The sequence below is a fragment of the Dermacentor andersoni genome, chromosome 2 (assembly GCF_023375885.2).
Source record: "Dermacentor andersoni chromosome 2, qqDerAnde1_hic_scaffold, whole genome shotgun sequence".
Taxonomy (NCBI): domain Eukaryota; kingdom Metazoa; phylum Arthropoda; class Arachnida; order Ixodida; family Ixodidae; genus Dermacentor; species Dermacentor andersoni.
Window position 1 is genome coordinate 32,831,120 of NC_092815.1, and position 13,910 is coordinate 32,845,029.

Sequence of the window (13,910 nt, forward strand, 5' to 3'; positions counted from 1 at the left end):
TAGCTTTCGTGCATGTTTAGGCTCATGCATGGCGCTGTTACTTGAGCAGGTATTTCTAGGCGTGTACCGTATGTATGTGCACGCGACTACATCTCTGTGCCCGTCTTTTCCCCATTATGTTTAGCTAAAGCTTTAAAACTGTGGTCGAATTCATGAGGCTTTTCGTAATCTACAGAATTCCGCACAAATAGCTAGAGGTCATTTGTGAAAGAGAGGTCATTAGGTACAAGTGGCCACAAGATGAAGACTAGGTCCTCCAAACGGAAACATTTCTGAACTGGGCCGCCGGGTCACTACATGCTGTGTTCGGGAAGCTTGACGACGTGTTAGCTTGCGACAGTCGGCGGGCGCAATAGTTTCTGTAGAACAGAGCTTAGAAGTAGAACAGAAACAATACATAATATGACGACAACAAGATAGCCTTTTATGAAAGATTAACGTGTGTAATAGCTCGTGCATGTATTTTCTCTGCTATCGGATATGCTTCGATTTTTTTTTTACATTCCGTGCTTTTGTCTCTTTTTCGATAACCTTGACAATGACAAAACATGTGCTTACAGATTTTTGGACATTTTCGAAATAATGGATGGCTTTTATTTGTTTTGTTTCTTTATTACTCAATAGTTAATTCTCTGTTGCTGGCAAGGCCAAACAAAGGAAGGTGATTAGTCCCATGTAGAAGCATCGCGGTCAAGTGCAAGGTGTATTAAAGAGCACGTTTGCGTACATCGATACTAATTTAACTCCGTCATCTTATCGCTTTGGTGCTGTCATCGGGGTTGCGTTGATTTATTACGTAAAATTATTAGAAGATCTATTCATAACAATATTTTTGGCCATCTGTTGCGTACATGTGTGCCAACACATCACTGTTTGCTACCGTAGTAACAACAAAAAAAAAAAAAAAACACTGCGTAAGTCACATTGGAGAACCAGCCACAGTGGAGTACGAGGAATGTCTTGTCCGTGCTGCTGAGGGTGCATGGGCGCTAGAGTACGGAAATGACGTTACCAAATACACAAGCAACGTTTATTTGCGTATTACAAAGCTGAGATGCCAAACATATGACACAGTTAGTGGGTTCCTGCGCTCTAATCTTGCAATCGTGCTCGCTCTCTATTCGTAGGGGACCCGCAGTGGCCAAAGGTGGTGGGCGCGGATTGGCATCCTTCTGTCTTGCTACCTCTCAACGTCATTTCTTGACTCGTGGAACGCGGGGGCGCCATTTCTGAGAAAGCGTAAAAATGATGCAACAAAGTGCAGACTTGTAAGCCTTATAGCTTCTGATGAGCACAAGTTTGAGTTCGATGGATTGCGTCGTTTGCGTCGTGCGTGACGCAGCAACAGCGCCATCAGCTCACGTGACACATGCGTTATGGAGTAATATTTATTTTTCTTTCTTTACACCACGATACCAAAGTAAGGCGCGTGGATGGTATGGTTGCAAAGATATAAGCGATATTAGCGTTACATGTTTCCATTACATTTCATTGAAAGCAATTATAGCAAGTGACCCCTCATTTTGACCAAAGTGAAAGACATTTCATTTCCCAATATTCGGGAAGCACGTCCAGAATTGTACTGTTGCCTTCTGCAGCTTGCAATCAGCTAAGTGCATTAGCAATACAAACCACGCGGAGACTTGAGCTGTGTGCTAATATTTACAAGAATGAAGCGTCCAAAGACAAACAGACGTGAAGATAATCAAAGCAGGGCACTAAATTATTTCGTCTGGATATGATAATATATTTTTCACATACAGGAAACATCCTTTAGCGTTTTCCTTAATAAGGTTAGCACGCGCATAACAGTTCATTTTATTAGAACTGCCTCAAAACAGCCGCATGGGCCTTTAATAATATATTTATATATTATATATATAATATATATGGAGAAAGTAGATAGCAGGAGGTGCCCTAGCCAAGATAATTAGCCATAAAGGTAGTCTAGCACTATCCCAAATACAAAGTTTTCTCGTTACGCACCTTACGTTTTCTCTCTTCTTTCTCTTCTTTTTGCTGGCTATTTGATTTGCTGCATGTCGGCGTTCCTTAAAAATAATTCTTTAACGAGGTGGTCATCCAAATTATAAAAAGAGAAAAGAAAGTGGCCGGTCTCTGCTGCCATCATCTGCGCAGCTCTTGCGTGAGACAAAGAACCTGTATAAAACAAGAACTTGTTGAGATAATCTGTTGAATCCTCTATCAAACATACTCAAAATAATTAAAAGAAATACCGTCTGGCCTAGCGTGGTTTGCATTTAAAAAAGCGGACATCGTGAATGAGAACATACCAGTGGCGCATGGTCTGACAAAAATATTTTCACCGGGGTACTGCAAATGCACGCATCAAAGCTTTGAGAAGCATTGTGCAACTCAAACAAAAGAGTGTTCCATTACTGCGCGGTGGCACCATGAATCAAAGCACTGTTTCTACCAATGAAAGCGCGCACTGAGTGTATGTTCTAGAATGGGTGCGTTGGGTCGTGTTTCAGCAGGATACAAAGGCCAAAAGTTTCCTCTCATAATGAAGCAACGCTACCCGGGCTTATAAATTTCATGCAGTACTGCATAGCTGTGAGCGGTGGCCGTGGCCCTATCAATGGGGAAAGGAATTTGTAATACTGTGCTTTTGTGGCCATGACTGGAGGGATATTACGTGATAACAGTGAGTTATCACACCACCTAAACGGCACGCTTGCTGTATCGCCAGTTCATTTTTTTAGAACTGCCTCAAAACAGCCGCATGGGCCTTTAATAATATATTTATATATTATATATATAATATATTTGGAGAAAGTAGATAGCAGGAGGTGCCGTAGCCAAGATAATTAGCCATAAAGGTAGTCTAGCACTATCCCAAATACAAAATCCGCACTACTGCACACAACTGGAATGAAAGTACATTTGACCCGCAATGTTCGCAGCAGTAGAACAACAAGAGGGGATTATTAATAATGTCGATGACCGAGTAATGGATACATTCTCCTTGCTTGCAATTCTCTGCCATATGTTTTGACATAAATTGCTGGCTTTTATAAGAACGGCCAGGTCAGAGAGAGAGAGAGAAAACATTTATTCGGAGCATCGAGGTGGTTGCTCTTGAGGGCGAGTGGGTGGTATCCTCATTCCAGGACTCCATTGGCCATGGCTGCTCGACAAAATTGAGAAACTTGGGAGAGTAACTCTGCAGAATATTACACAGATTTCTATATATTCATATAGCGCCGAACGCGACCGGCAGACGTTTTTAACTGCAGGGTCCTACATTATACTCCATCATGTCGCCATTATAGTGTCTTTGCACGTCCTTTGCAGATCTATTATTTTTGACCTATTCACATTATGTCAGTAGCGTGCCATGTCGCCTGCTGCAATGTTAATAATTTCAATGCTATTCAAGATATTCAAACATTGCCTGCGTCAACGAGCGAAGCTTAGTGGCACAACTGTGTACCTACCTAGCTATTCCTTTTCCAAGTGTCTGGAGTATGTTCTATGATCATATGTGGGATGACGAAGGTGCAGTTGAGGCATATGGTGCGACAGATCCATCGGTTTAAATTAGACCATAGGCCAGCATCAACTGCCGCAGAACTTGTTGCTATCCCGAGGGCACTTTGATTTCTCTCCGAGGAACCTCCTCGTACGTGTACGATCTTCTGCGATTCCAAGCCAGCTCTTCGAACCATCGTCCGTGTCCTCAAACGCGGCCCGTATAATTGAACAGCTCTAGAAATTACAGAGCATCCCGACCATGCGAATAGAAACGGCAACAATATCAATTTTAAGTGGATACCTGCTCACTGTGGTGTGAGAGAGAACGAATCGAGAAACTTTGAAGCGAAAACTGCTTTAAATAATGATTCTGAAGTACGCATTGTGTTCTCACGAACAGAAACAAACGCCCTACTTCGTTGCGTAATGCGCAACTCTACGTTGGAACATTGGACCAAACTAGATCGACGACAGAAGCCAGTGTATAAATGGGACCCAGAAAGAAATTCCGCATGCCTCACAAGCTCATAAGAAGCCAAACAAGAATGGTGCACCAGATTCACCATCATCACATTCATCACATTCATCAACGGTTATAGACGTCGGATAGGCTAAATTGATACTAGCCAAAACTGCGAATACTGTCACGTGCCAGAAGCACTTGATCACACACATATTGCGTTTGTCCCGCGTACGCGCAAGAACGACAGGAAGTGGTTTCTTTAATTGCGAACGTCGATAAGATACCGCATTAAGACGAGTTTCTTTTGAGTCCTTGGCCTAATGCAAACAGCGCCGCCATGATAACAAGTGGCGCTATAGCCTTTCTATGAGCGGCTGGGCTAGACGCGCTGCTTTCACGATGCCACACCGTGTTGAACTTGTATATACGCACCTCCTCCTCATATCATCATCGTCGTTCTTCAGACCTTTTCCTACCCGTCTCTTTCCCCCAGTGTAGAGTAGCAGGCCAGAGCAAGGTATAGTTTATGCCTACGTCTCTGCTTTGCTGCAAATAAATTTTTCTCTTTCTCTCTCGAAGTATGTGGTAACTTACAAACCTTTTACTGCGCCAGTATTAACACTGATTGAGTGGAAATGTCTGCCTAAAAGACCAAAGAACACGAATTATTCATATCATTACCGCTTAGGAGGCCTGAAGCTGGTCGTTTTGTCGATTATAAGGAACTTTGCGGCTGACGATTTCACATTTGTGCGGACTCCCCATTAGCATTTCTATGCCCAGTGCAGGACAAAGCCCTCTCGCAGACACCTTCAGTTATCCCTGTATTGCGTCATGTGATACTATCGCTGCTACGTCTGGGAATTTCCTAATCTAATGAAATTATCTAATCTTTGGCCCATCTAGACTGCACTTCCCTTCCATTGGCATCCTTTCTGCTACGCTATTATACTACTCGTTACCTGCTCTGCGCATTACGTAACCTGCCGAAACCCTCTTTTTTCTTTTAATTGCGACTAGAACGTCAGCTAGCAGAGTTTGCGCTGTAATCCATATTGTTCTCTTTCTGTATATTAAAGTTAGGCTAAATCCTTTTCCGCTCCATTGCTCATAGCGCAGGTTTTAGCTTTTCCTCAAGTATTTCTCATATCCTCCAAGTTTTTATACTTCCATTTTATAAGACAAATCAAATATAAATCTCTCAAAATCAAATCAAGTGCTGCGGCGAAATTTTCATATTTTGTCATTCTCGCTTAAAGATGATAAGCTCTTGGCACTCTTGAGTGCTTGTCATAACCTAGGTGCAAAAGTAAGCAACTAATGAATGACACTCTTGCTTAGATTTTTACAAGTCGTGGCCATTTGTTGCATCCCATATGAGATGGGTGCTTGTGTTGTGTCTTGTATCTTATTTAATATCCTAATAACACAGGGCGTGCAAAAAGAGCCATGATTGAACAAGGGATGTTTCTTAAACCAACGTCTATGGTTTCCTGCGGCCACAGTTTGGTGTACTAGGCGCACTGAATTGACTCAACGCATTGTGCCGTCGCAACGTCCTTTAGAATTTCTACGGCACGACTTCATCCACAATCCTTGGGCGCTCGGAATATAAAGAAGGAAATGTATAATATCACTTCCCCTTGTCCGGCTTATCTAAGGGACGCATATAAAACCGTGCTCCAGCCTATACAGCGAGCTTCTGCAAATTATGGCCTATAAAGATCGCCGCTAATGCTTCCCTTTTTTCCGCCGCGCTGCCAATGAGCACCTTAGGCGTAAACGCCATCAAACCAGTCAGGCCTGGGAATGCGTGGCGTGCCGAGAAAGCAAGTCCCCCTTTCCTTTTTCTCCACCGCGCCATCAAACCCTTCCCCGGCGCGCAGAGCATCTCTTCCTGCGTCCTGCCTTTAGCGTTTGATGGAGGGCGAGCTTTCGCCCGATCCATTAAAACCTACCTCGCCCGCCGTCAGATGCCGTATTCTGGCAGCCTTCTTCCTCGCCCACCCTTCTCCTTCTCTCGTACTGCCTCCCCTCTCTTGTTCAGACTTTCCCCCAACGCTTTTTCACCAATGTTCAGTCCTGAAGAGATCGCCTTCATAATCACTCGTTCCCTCGCTTTGTTCCTTTTTGCCAACCCTAAGCTTTACTTAGAGCTTGGAGCACTAGGGTCCTTTCCTGCCTCGTCTGTTCGCTCTTAGGCATCCTCCCTCCCCGACGCCTTCTCCGATTGGGCGATCAAATGCACGCTCTACGGCGTACTTCCCTAAACAGGCACCCTTCAACTGCGCTGCGGAGCCAAAAGAATATAAACGTCCCCACCGTTGCGTAAAAGACAAAATGAAACGAAAACGAGATCGCGCGTTCCGGAAAGAAGGATAGCGGAAGGGTATTATTGTGGGCACCCGTTGCGCTGAATGATGGCTCGAATAATATTGGACGGAAATTAGGACCGCTTCGCATCCATAATGCATGTACGCTCTTCTCCATCCACGGAATTCCTACTGCCTTCCCCTCAGCCTCCAAATAAGGGCCTCCCTCGCAGGCAGCAATCCCTTCTCAGGTGACGTGGGTTGTCACGTAGAAACTTGATTGAAGAAAGTGTGGAGAAAAAAATGATCGAGTGTTCGCATCGCACTTCCTACTTCGGCGTCATGAGTTTTTGGCAGAGTGAGATGTGATGTGTTTCGGAGTACTGAGTCAAAGGTCATTTTCGAAGGTCACTCTGGACAATGAGCTTAGGACTTATTGGGATGAGTGCTTATTGTTCTCGTTTGGAAAACATTGGACTTTCTCTCGCGGGCCACCCAGAGTGTTGATATAGCAGATTTTCTCCGAAATAGAGCGCCAGCTATTGAACCCTACTTTGTGAGAACGGAAATTTCTCATACTTTTTCTCTGAAGTCACAGTACTATTCATACATCTCACAAGAATGTTATTTCGCCTGCCATTAGTTGCTTGTAAGCGTCGTAGGGCTGCCTCATTGTGATTCGCGTTTAACAAGTGCTCACTTGGCAGGACGGTAACGAAGAATCTCTAGTCACATTCGAGAGGTTAATGACCTTCCTCTACTTTGAGAGAGTAGGATAACCGGACATCCTATGCGAGATTTGGGCAAGAGTTTGATAATGAAGTGCCTTTCTATGTTATTCAAAGAAGTCGTTATAAAATATTATAACTGTTTGCCCAGCCACAATCTGTACAATCACGTTCACTACCGTCCGCCTTTCTCAGTTATTGGCCAAATTATGCGGACAAACGAGTAACATTAGCGTCCATCTTTTAGGTACGGACTATGGTAGGCAATCTAAGGTACAGAAGCTGTAGTGTAGTGCTACAACTCGACAGATGTTCTCTGTAGTGGTTAGTTTAGTTCAGGTTAAGAAGGAAAATATAAGTTGTGCAGGTCACGGAGTTAGTAGTACAGATGATCAATCGTCACACAGACTGCAGTTCTAATGATTTGCAACCAGATGTTCGCAAAATAAGCGGAAATCACTCAGATTAGATCCGAAAATATATTTCTGCTTAGTGTCTCAGACTTGCAAGAATTCTACTCAGCCAGGCTCACTCGGATTCACCAGAATCAAACTTAGCCAAACGCCTTAGACTACAGACTCGCATTTACTCTGGCTTTATCGTGAATTGAACACGTCAAATGTTAAAAGAAGTTCATACGACACTAATGTACTATGCTATACCCAAACGGATTACAAATGTCAAGCAGTTAAAAGAAATATGAACAAGATTCAAGCGTAGAGGTAAAATTCTTATTTTTGGTCATCACAACGCCGAGTAAGAAACAAATCAGTAGGGCATGCGATTTTCGTAGTGCTGAAATTATTTCGTTCAAGAATAAAATTTACTGAATGGATCATTAAAAAATGGAAATTCTGATTTGTGCGTGTGTTTGTGCGTGCATGTGAAGGGCGGGTTTTTTGCAGCTCAGATTAAAACTCTGTCTTCTCTTTCTGACAAGGTAGGGTATGAAAAATTGCCTTGTAGGTAGAAGAGAAGTCTGCTAGAATACTGCACAAAGAAAAGTGCTTTACGTAGCTCAACTTTTCAACTACGATTTACGAAGGCACCGCAGAAGCTCCATCGCACTGTTTTACTTTCTCGGTCGTCATACATCGCTCTAGGCGCTGAGAATTTCGTAAGTCTCGGTCGGTCCTCATAGTAAACAATATATTGTTGTGCCTATAGCATAAACTGTCATAAATGCAATGCGCAGGTACACTAGTGACACTGCATTGGCATCCACATTTGCTGCCAGTAACCACGATAAACACGAGTGCCAAACTATGACGAAGGAAAAGGCTAGGAGCGAGCGTCACGAACCACTTTGAAGCCTACCCAAAAAACCACAGACCCGATTGCCAATAAGTGCTACCGCACACAAACAGCTGTCTCGAAAATGTACAGGTGCCGTGAAGGGCATGAAGCGTGTCGCGCATGGCGCCGTGAAAATCTAGACTGAGCAGATTCTTTATGCATTACCGACGCTGTGAAGCGGAAGTACGTAAAACTTTCGGGAGAGTGTTCTGGGGGGAGATGGGACGGTAGGGTGTTTGCAAATAGTGCGCGGAGTCTCACGAAAACTTGAACGCCGGTTGCGTACTTCAGTGCTGGCTTTTATTCTTCTTTTTTGAAGTAAACGTCTTTGTTTCGTTTACTTTTCCGGGAGATAGCACGGTTTAAAAATGTCGGTTGATCTCGAAGTTAGCGTAGCCAAAAAATATTGAGTCATTTCACTGTGTGAAGGTAAATACCCAGCTAAGCTGTTTAGCATATCACACAGAGGTGACAGAATTTTGAAGAAAGGCACGAACTCATTCACCGTGATTTTTACAAACATTCGCGTGGACGACGGGACGTTTGGACAGGACCGCCACCATGGGAGAGCGGAAGGAAAGGAAATTAGATACGCAAGCGCTTAGAAGGCCGACAAAGACAGGGCGGTACGAACGAAGACCTGGCCGATGCCAGTCAAATTGTAGTATCTATTCTTATTAGCATAATATCTGATACAGGTTATATTTGGACCCAAGATATTAAATTTTTTTTGCAAGTTGCTTGAGTGCTCGAAGCCTTCTTCACTTCTGCCGCAGCTCGGCCCCGTAATGCACAATCTCCGTGCTCGGCCCCACAGTTTTTGCACACGCAGAGCAAAATGCACGAAGCCCTAGCCATAAACAGCTTCGCTGTAAAATTTAAGCAGTTCGACGCTCCTCCTACTCTTCTCACCGTGCACTATTGCCCCCGCTCTATTGTCGCCCCCAACTCACCCAGCGTCTTTCACCCACGAAACTTAAGTCTAAATTGCCTCCTAACTTATTTTCTTATTTAAATGCGTAAGCATTTCTGCGCTTACCCAGCGAGAAAACCTGTCCGTCCATCCATCATGTAAGAAGAATGGCTATAAGCAAATTAATGTACAAAACAAAACAAATGCGAGAGGAAAAACTTTGGTGGGGGTAAGTTTCAAACCTACGATCACACGCTCAGAAGACGAGTGTCTTATCCTCTGGTCTAAACACCCACGCTTACAAAAGGAAAATATATCTAAACCATAGGAATGTCTTGTGCTGGCGGTACCAAACAAATGTCAAAGCAGAACAGTTTCTGCGAAGGCTACGCTAAACGATTTGGTGATAGTGGAATAAGGTCCATCTCTAAGACCACATGTAGAGTCCACTTAGATCATTGTAAACATCAGGAAAAGTTCGCTTTTGCGAAATTTTAATGCCGAACGCGCTACATCCCCGATGCGTTTCGGTTCTCGCGGGATGTTCCTTCAATTGGGGTGTTTTCCTTCACTGACCGAAATGCTGCCTCTCTCCGAGGGCTTATGCGCTTCACGTCTTGCAACACAGACAGTTAAGCAGTCAATAAGTTGATAAGGAGTGACGGGGGGTTATGTGGGTCTTACCAAGGTTGAAATGATTCGATGATTAAATGCTGATTATATATCTCTCTTTCAGTCCCTTTTTCAAGTTCGATATTATTGGTTTGGCTTATTCGCATCACATTTCACACAGTTAAGTCTACCTTTTTTTCTTTAGCATCGACACTTGGTTGACATTTTTTTGACCAAGAAGCCAAGTGTGCCGATGCCGAAGATAAGGCAGTCTATAGTGCAACGTCATTCATTTTCGATTACATTGACTCTAATTACGCTCGCACTAATAATTTTACCTACTCTACGAGTAATTCTCACTGCTTGTGGGCACCAGCGATGGCAGCATCCTGATACCGTTGCCTCACGTGAACGGCTGCTTAGTCCAACCAAACCTGCTCCATTTCTCGAAAGTGCGCCGTATGGAGGTTTTGCCTCGACACATCTTTATTTACGGCGGTGCATTCTTTACAGGGTATAGTCCAGAGCAGGCAATTTTTTTATATTGTCGCCTATTACGCCTGTACAGTTATTTTTACCTACTCTGCGACTAAGTTTCTATCCTAGCTTCGTTTTTTTTTATGCAAAGGGCACATAACCGGTGCATCGTTACAGCCAAAGAATGAGGACTATGGACCCTGATAGTGCCAGGAGCCGACAGTCCGAGCTCGTATCTGTGGCAAAGTTCCACCAATGTATAAACCTATTATATTGCGATTTACTACAAGAAAGGAGCAGTTGTAACCTGGCCAACATCGCTGCCAATGTACAGATAGAGAGGTATTGTGAACGGTTGGGACCTAAAAGAGGACTAGAATCGCGACAAAAACAAGATCACCTTTGTGTTTAAGACAATACAACAGAAAATAATACAGAATAATGTGCAACCGACGGGTTATGTATTAGAAAAACGAAATCTGGTTTAATAACTCTTATTCAATGAAAAAGTGGAAGATTCGGGAGATTCGACAGTCCCGCCAGGGTCAAGTCGGGATTCGGAGCGTTTACTCAGAAGTCGGGAATGTCCCGATAAATTCAGGATTGTTGGAAAACCTAGCCTGTGCCCATTTTGCTGCGCTTCACCACAGAAAGGCAAGGACGTACTTAAATATAGTAGAAGGAGGGAAGAAAAGTTCACAGTATCTCGCATATATTTGCACAAATGTTCATCGTTTAGCCAACCACAAGTGGTCATCCGATCTAAAATATGCAACAAAACCTTCCTGGGATTTCACAGTGAAGACTAGCGAGGCCAAATCTACGCAAATTTCAAAGTATGTAACTCAGTTCACATGTTTCCAAGAAAGCTCAGAAACACATTCAACACACCCTGTTACTGAGGACAATCTCGACCAATATCTGAGGATTCTTTCCTCCAGCACTTGGTGATTGCCAAGTCTAGCAAGCCCAGTCGTGTGTTCTTTTCTGTGCACACTGTAGCGACAGTACCGACAAAAGATATCTCTATTTGTCTCCTGGCAGCCACAATGAGCACATGTCGGCCATTCCGATGCGAATGAATGGTCAATTGGGAAGGTCAAGTCAAGCCACAGGCAAAGCATGATTTTTCTTCTTATGTGGCACGTCCTCTGTCAGCATAGGGGGTCGCTTGCTAACACCACATGTACCTAACCGATGTAATGATGTTACCACTTTTATTGGAAAAAGGACAGTTTATTCATGAAGCCATGAAGGAATGTATATATAGACTGCTACGATGCGCAATATGTGATGTATATATAGACTGCTACCATGCGCAATATGTGAATGATCGGTAAAAAACCTGGAACATCATTTGCAATACCTTCAACACCAAAGCCACTCTAGCTATTGAATCCGTTTTTCGACGAGAGGATATTTCTCTCACAAAAGTAAAATCTGAAGTCAAGAGGCTTTGCAATGCACTCGGCCTCGACAAACAAGCCAAGTCAGTCGAAAAATTTGCAAAGCTAATTTTGCATTTCCTTTTTACCGCTAAAATTCACAAGAATGACTGTCCTCTACGAGTAATTGTAAGGAAAGAGGGGTTTTTGTCAGAAATCTGTCGCCATATTTCTGTAGAGTAAGCTTAATCTGCTAACCATGGACGACTCCTATCTGGTAAGAGACTCTGACGCCGTCATATGGTTTTTAAAAGGAAACAATAAGTTTCTGAGGGATCTTTTGATCGATGTAAAAGACCTGTATTATTCCCTTCCTTCTATGTGTAGAAGGACGCATAGACAACTTTAGATCGATAGCATTCGAGAACGAGACAGGAATTGCGGTTTGTAAGTTTTTAGAATTGTTGTCGTTTTATTTTAAATCTACGTTTGTCTCTTCTGAGGAAATCCAGTACATTCAAAAAAGTGGAATATTCATAGGTTCATGTCTTGCGTCTCTCCTCACGGATATTTACCTCGCATACAAAGACCGCATTATTCAAACTTTTCATGACATGACCCTGGTCGCAAAAGTGTGCCGATATGTATACGCTTTTTTAGTTCTCACTGAATGTCCGGAGGAGGTGTTTGAGCAAGCTGCAGGAAAAAAAGTTACATGTATTTAGCAAAAGGCTGCATCCGTTAGAGCTGACGCATGAGCAACCCGAAAATAACTGTTTAAGGTTTCTGGACGTCAAGATGTACATGTTCAGTAGACATCTATGCTGGTCGTTCGAAAACTAACAAGCGGGAAACCGCTTTTGTCTTTCCAGTCAGCACATTTGAAATTAGTCAAAACAGGAATCGGTAACCTGTGCCTTGTCACTACCGTCAAAAGGTCATTTCCGCATTCTATGCAAAAATGTTTTGATGCTCAGGTTCACCGCTTGTTGTCTGCCGGTACACGAAGGCTCTAGTATCAGCTGTCGCGGAAAAGCTTTTTAAGCAAATCAAGCATGGTGAAGCTGATCAAGCATTACGACTGCAAGTGGAAAAGAAAAAGAACTTGCAGTACTTCCATATATACATGATGTGTCCACAAACTGAAGAAGGTACGGCAACGCGCGGGTGTTGTGGTCGTATTTTCCGCTCCAGAAAAACTAGCGAAGCTTTGCAAGTTTGCTTCACAAGCTAGAAGGGGCCGAAAGGGTACTGTGAAACACAGGAAGGGTTTCTCTCTCTTTTTCTCTCTGATTCCTCTCTCTTGTGGAAGAAAGTACGCGGGACAGACAGGAACGTGCTTAAATGATCGTCTTAGGGAGCACCAAAACAATGTGTACAACACGGTACAGGGCCATCTCGGTATTCATTGGCACGACCACGGGTGTACGCCCTACGTTGAAACAAGCGAAGTGCTGGCTAAACATAGTTCACAGCTGACATGCGAAATCATTGACGCAGATTTCATTAGGAAGTTTGTTAGCTCGTGCATCAGTTCTCCTTCGATTGCACTTTCATCTCGGGAAATGGCGTATCTTGACAGGGTTTGAATGGCGAGCATTCTGAGTGCCCTGTAGGTACGTGACTGTGATTATCAGCATTGCAAATGATGTTCCATGTTTTTTGCCGATCACTCACATATTGTGCATATTAGCACCTTATATATTCATTCCTTCATGGCTTCATGAATAAACTGTTGTAAGTCCGCGCTGTGCGCGTGTCGTTCTATCGTGTCCTTGTTTTTTTTTTTTTTGCGTAGTGTCCTTTTTCCACTGAATCACCAACAAGCCCAACCTTCCGCGCTATATTGATTTTAGCTTTGCAACCGCACCACGCACGCGCCTTACTTTGATATTGTTTTGTGGAAGAAAAGAACACCATTACTCGATCTTGCCTGTGTCGCCTGCACACATGGCGCGTTTGTTGCACCCCACACGACGCAGTCGGAGCTAATCTAGCCTCTCTCTATGCTTTCAGAGAGACATAAGTTTGAGGCGCTATTACGTAAAACTATTCCAAACTTTTCTATTCCAATTCTGCAATCAGCCCTCCGTGATTTGTCAAAAACTTTTTTGGACTACCCCACTTCAGCTGTCTGTCATGCGACATCACGAAAACCCCGGTATCTCCCCATCGGATATGATGTGTATACACTGATTATACATGATTATGCACTGATCATGCATG

At 43.5% G+C, this 13,910-nt stretch overlaps 1 non-coding gene across 1 annotated transcript; it reads left to right on the forward strand.

Annotated features, from left to right (window-relative positions):
- Nucleotides 1-8,933: 8,933 nt before the first annotated feature.
- Nucleotides 8,934-9,116, forward strand: LOC126542693 (U2 spliceosomal RNA). The gene has a single exon (XR_007601839.1). It is a non-coding gene; the product is annotated as a U2 spliceosomal RNA (small nuclear RNA).
- Nucleotides 9,117-13,910: the final 4,794 nt, after the last annotated feature.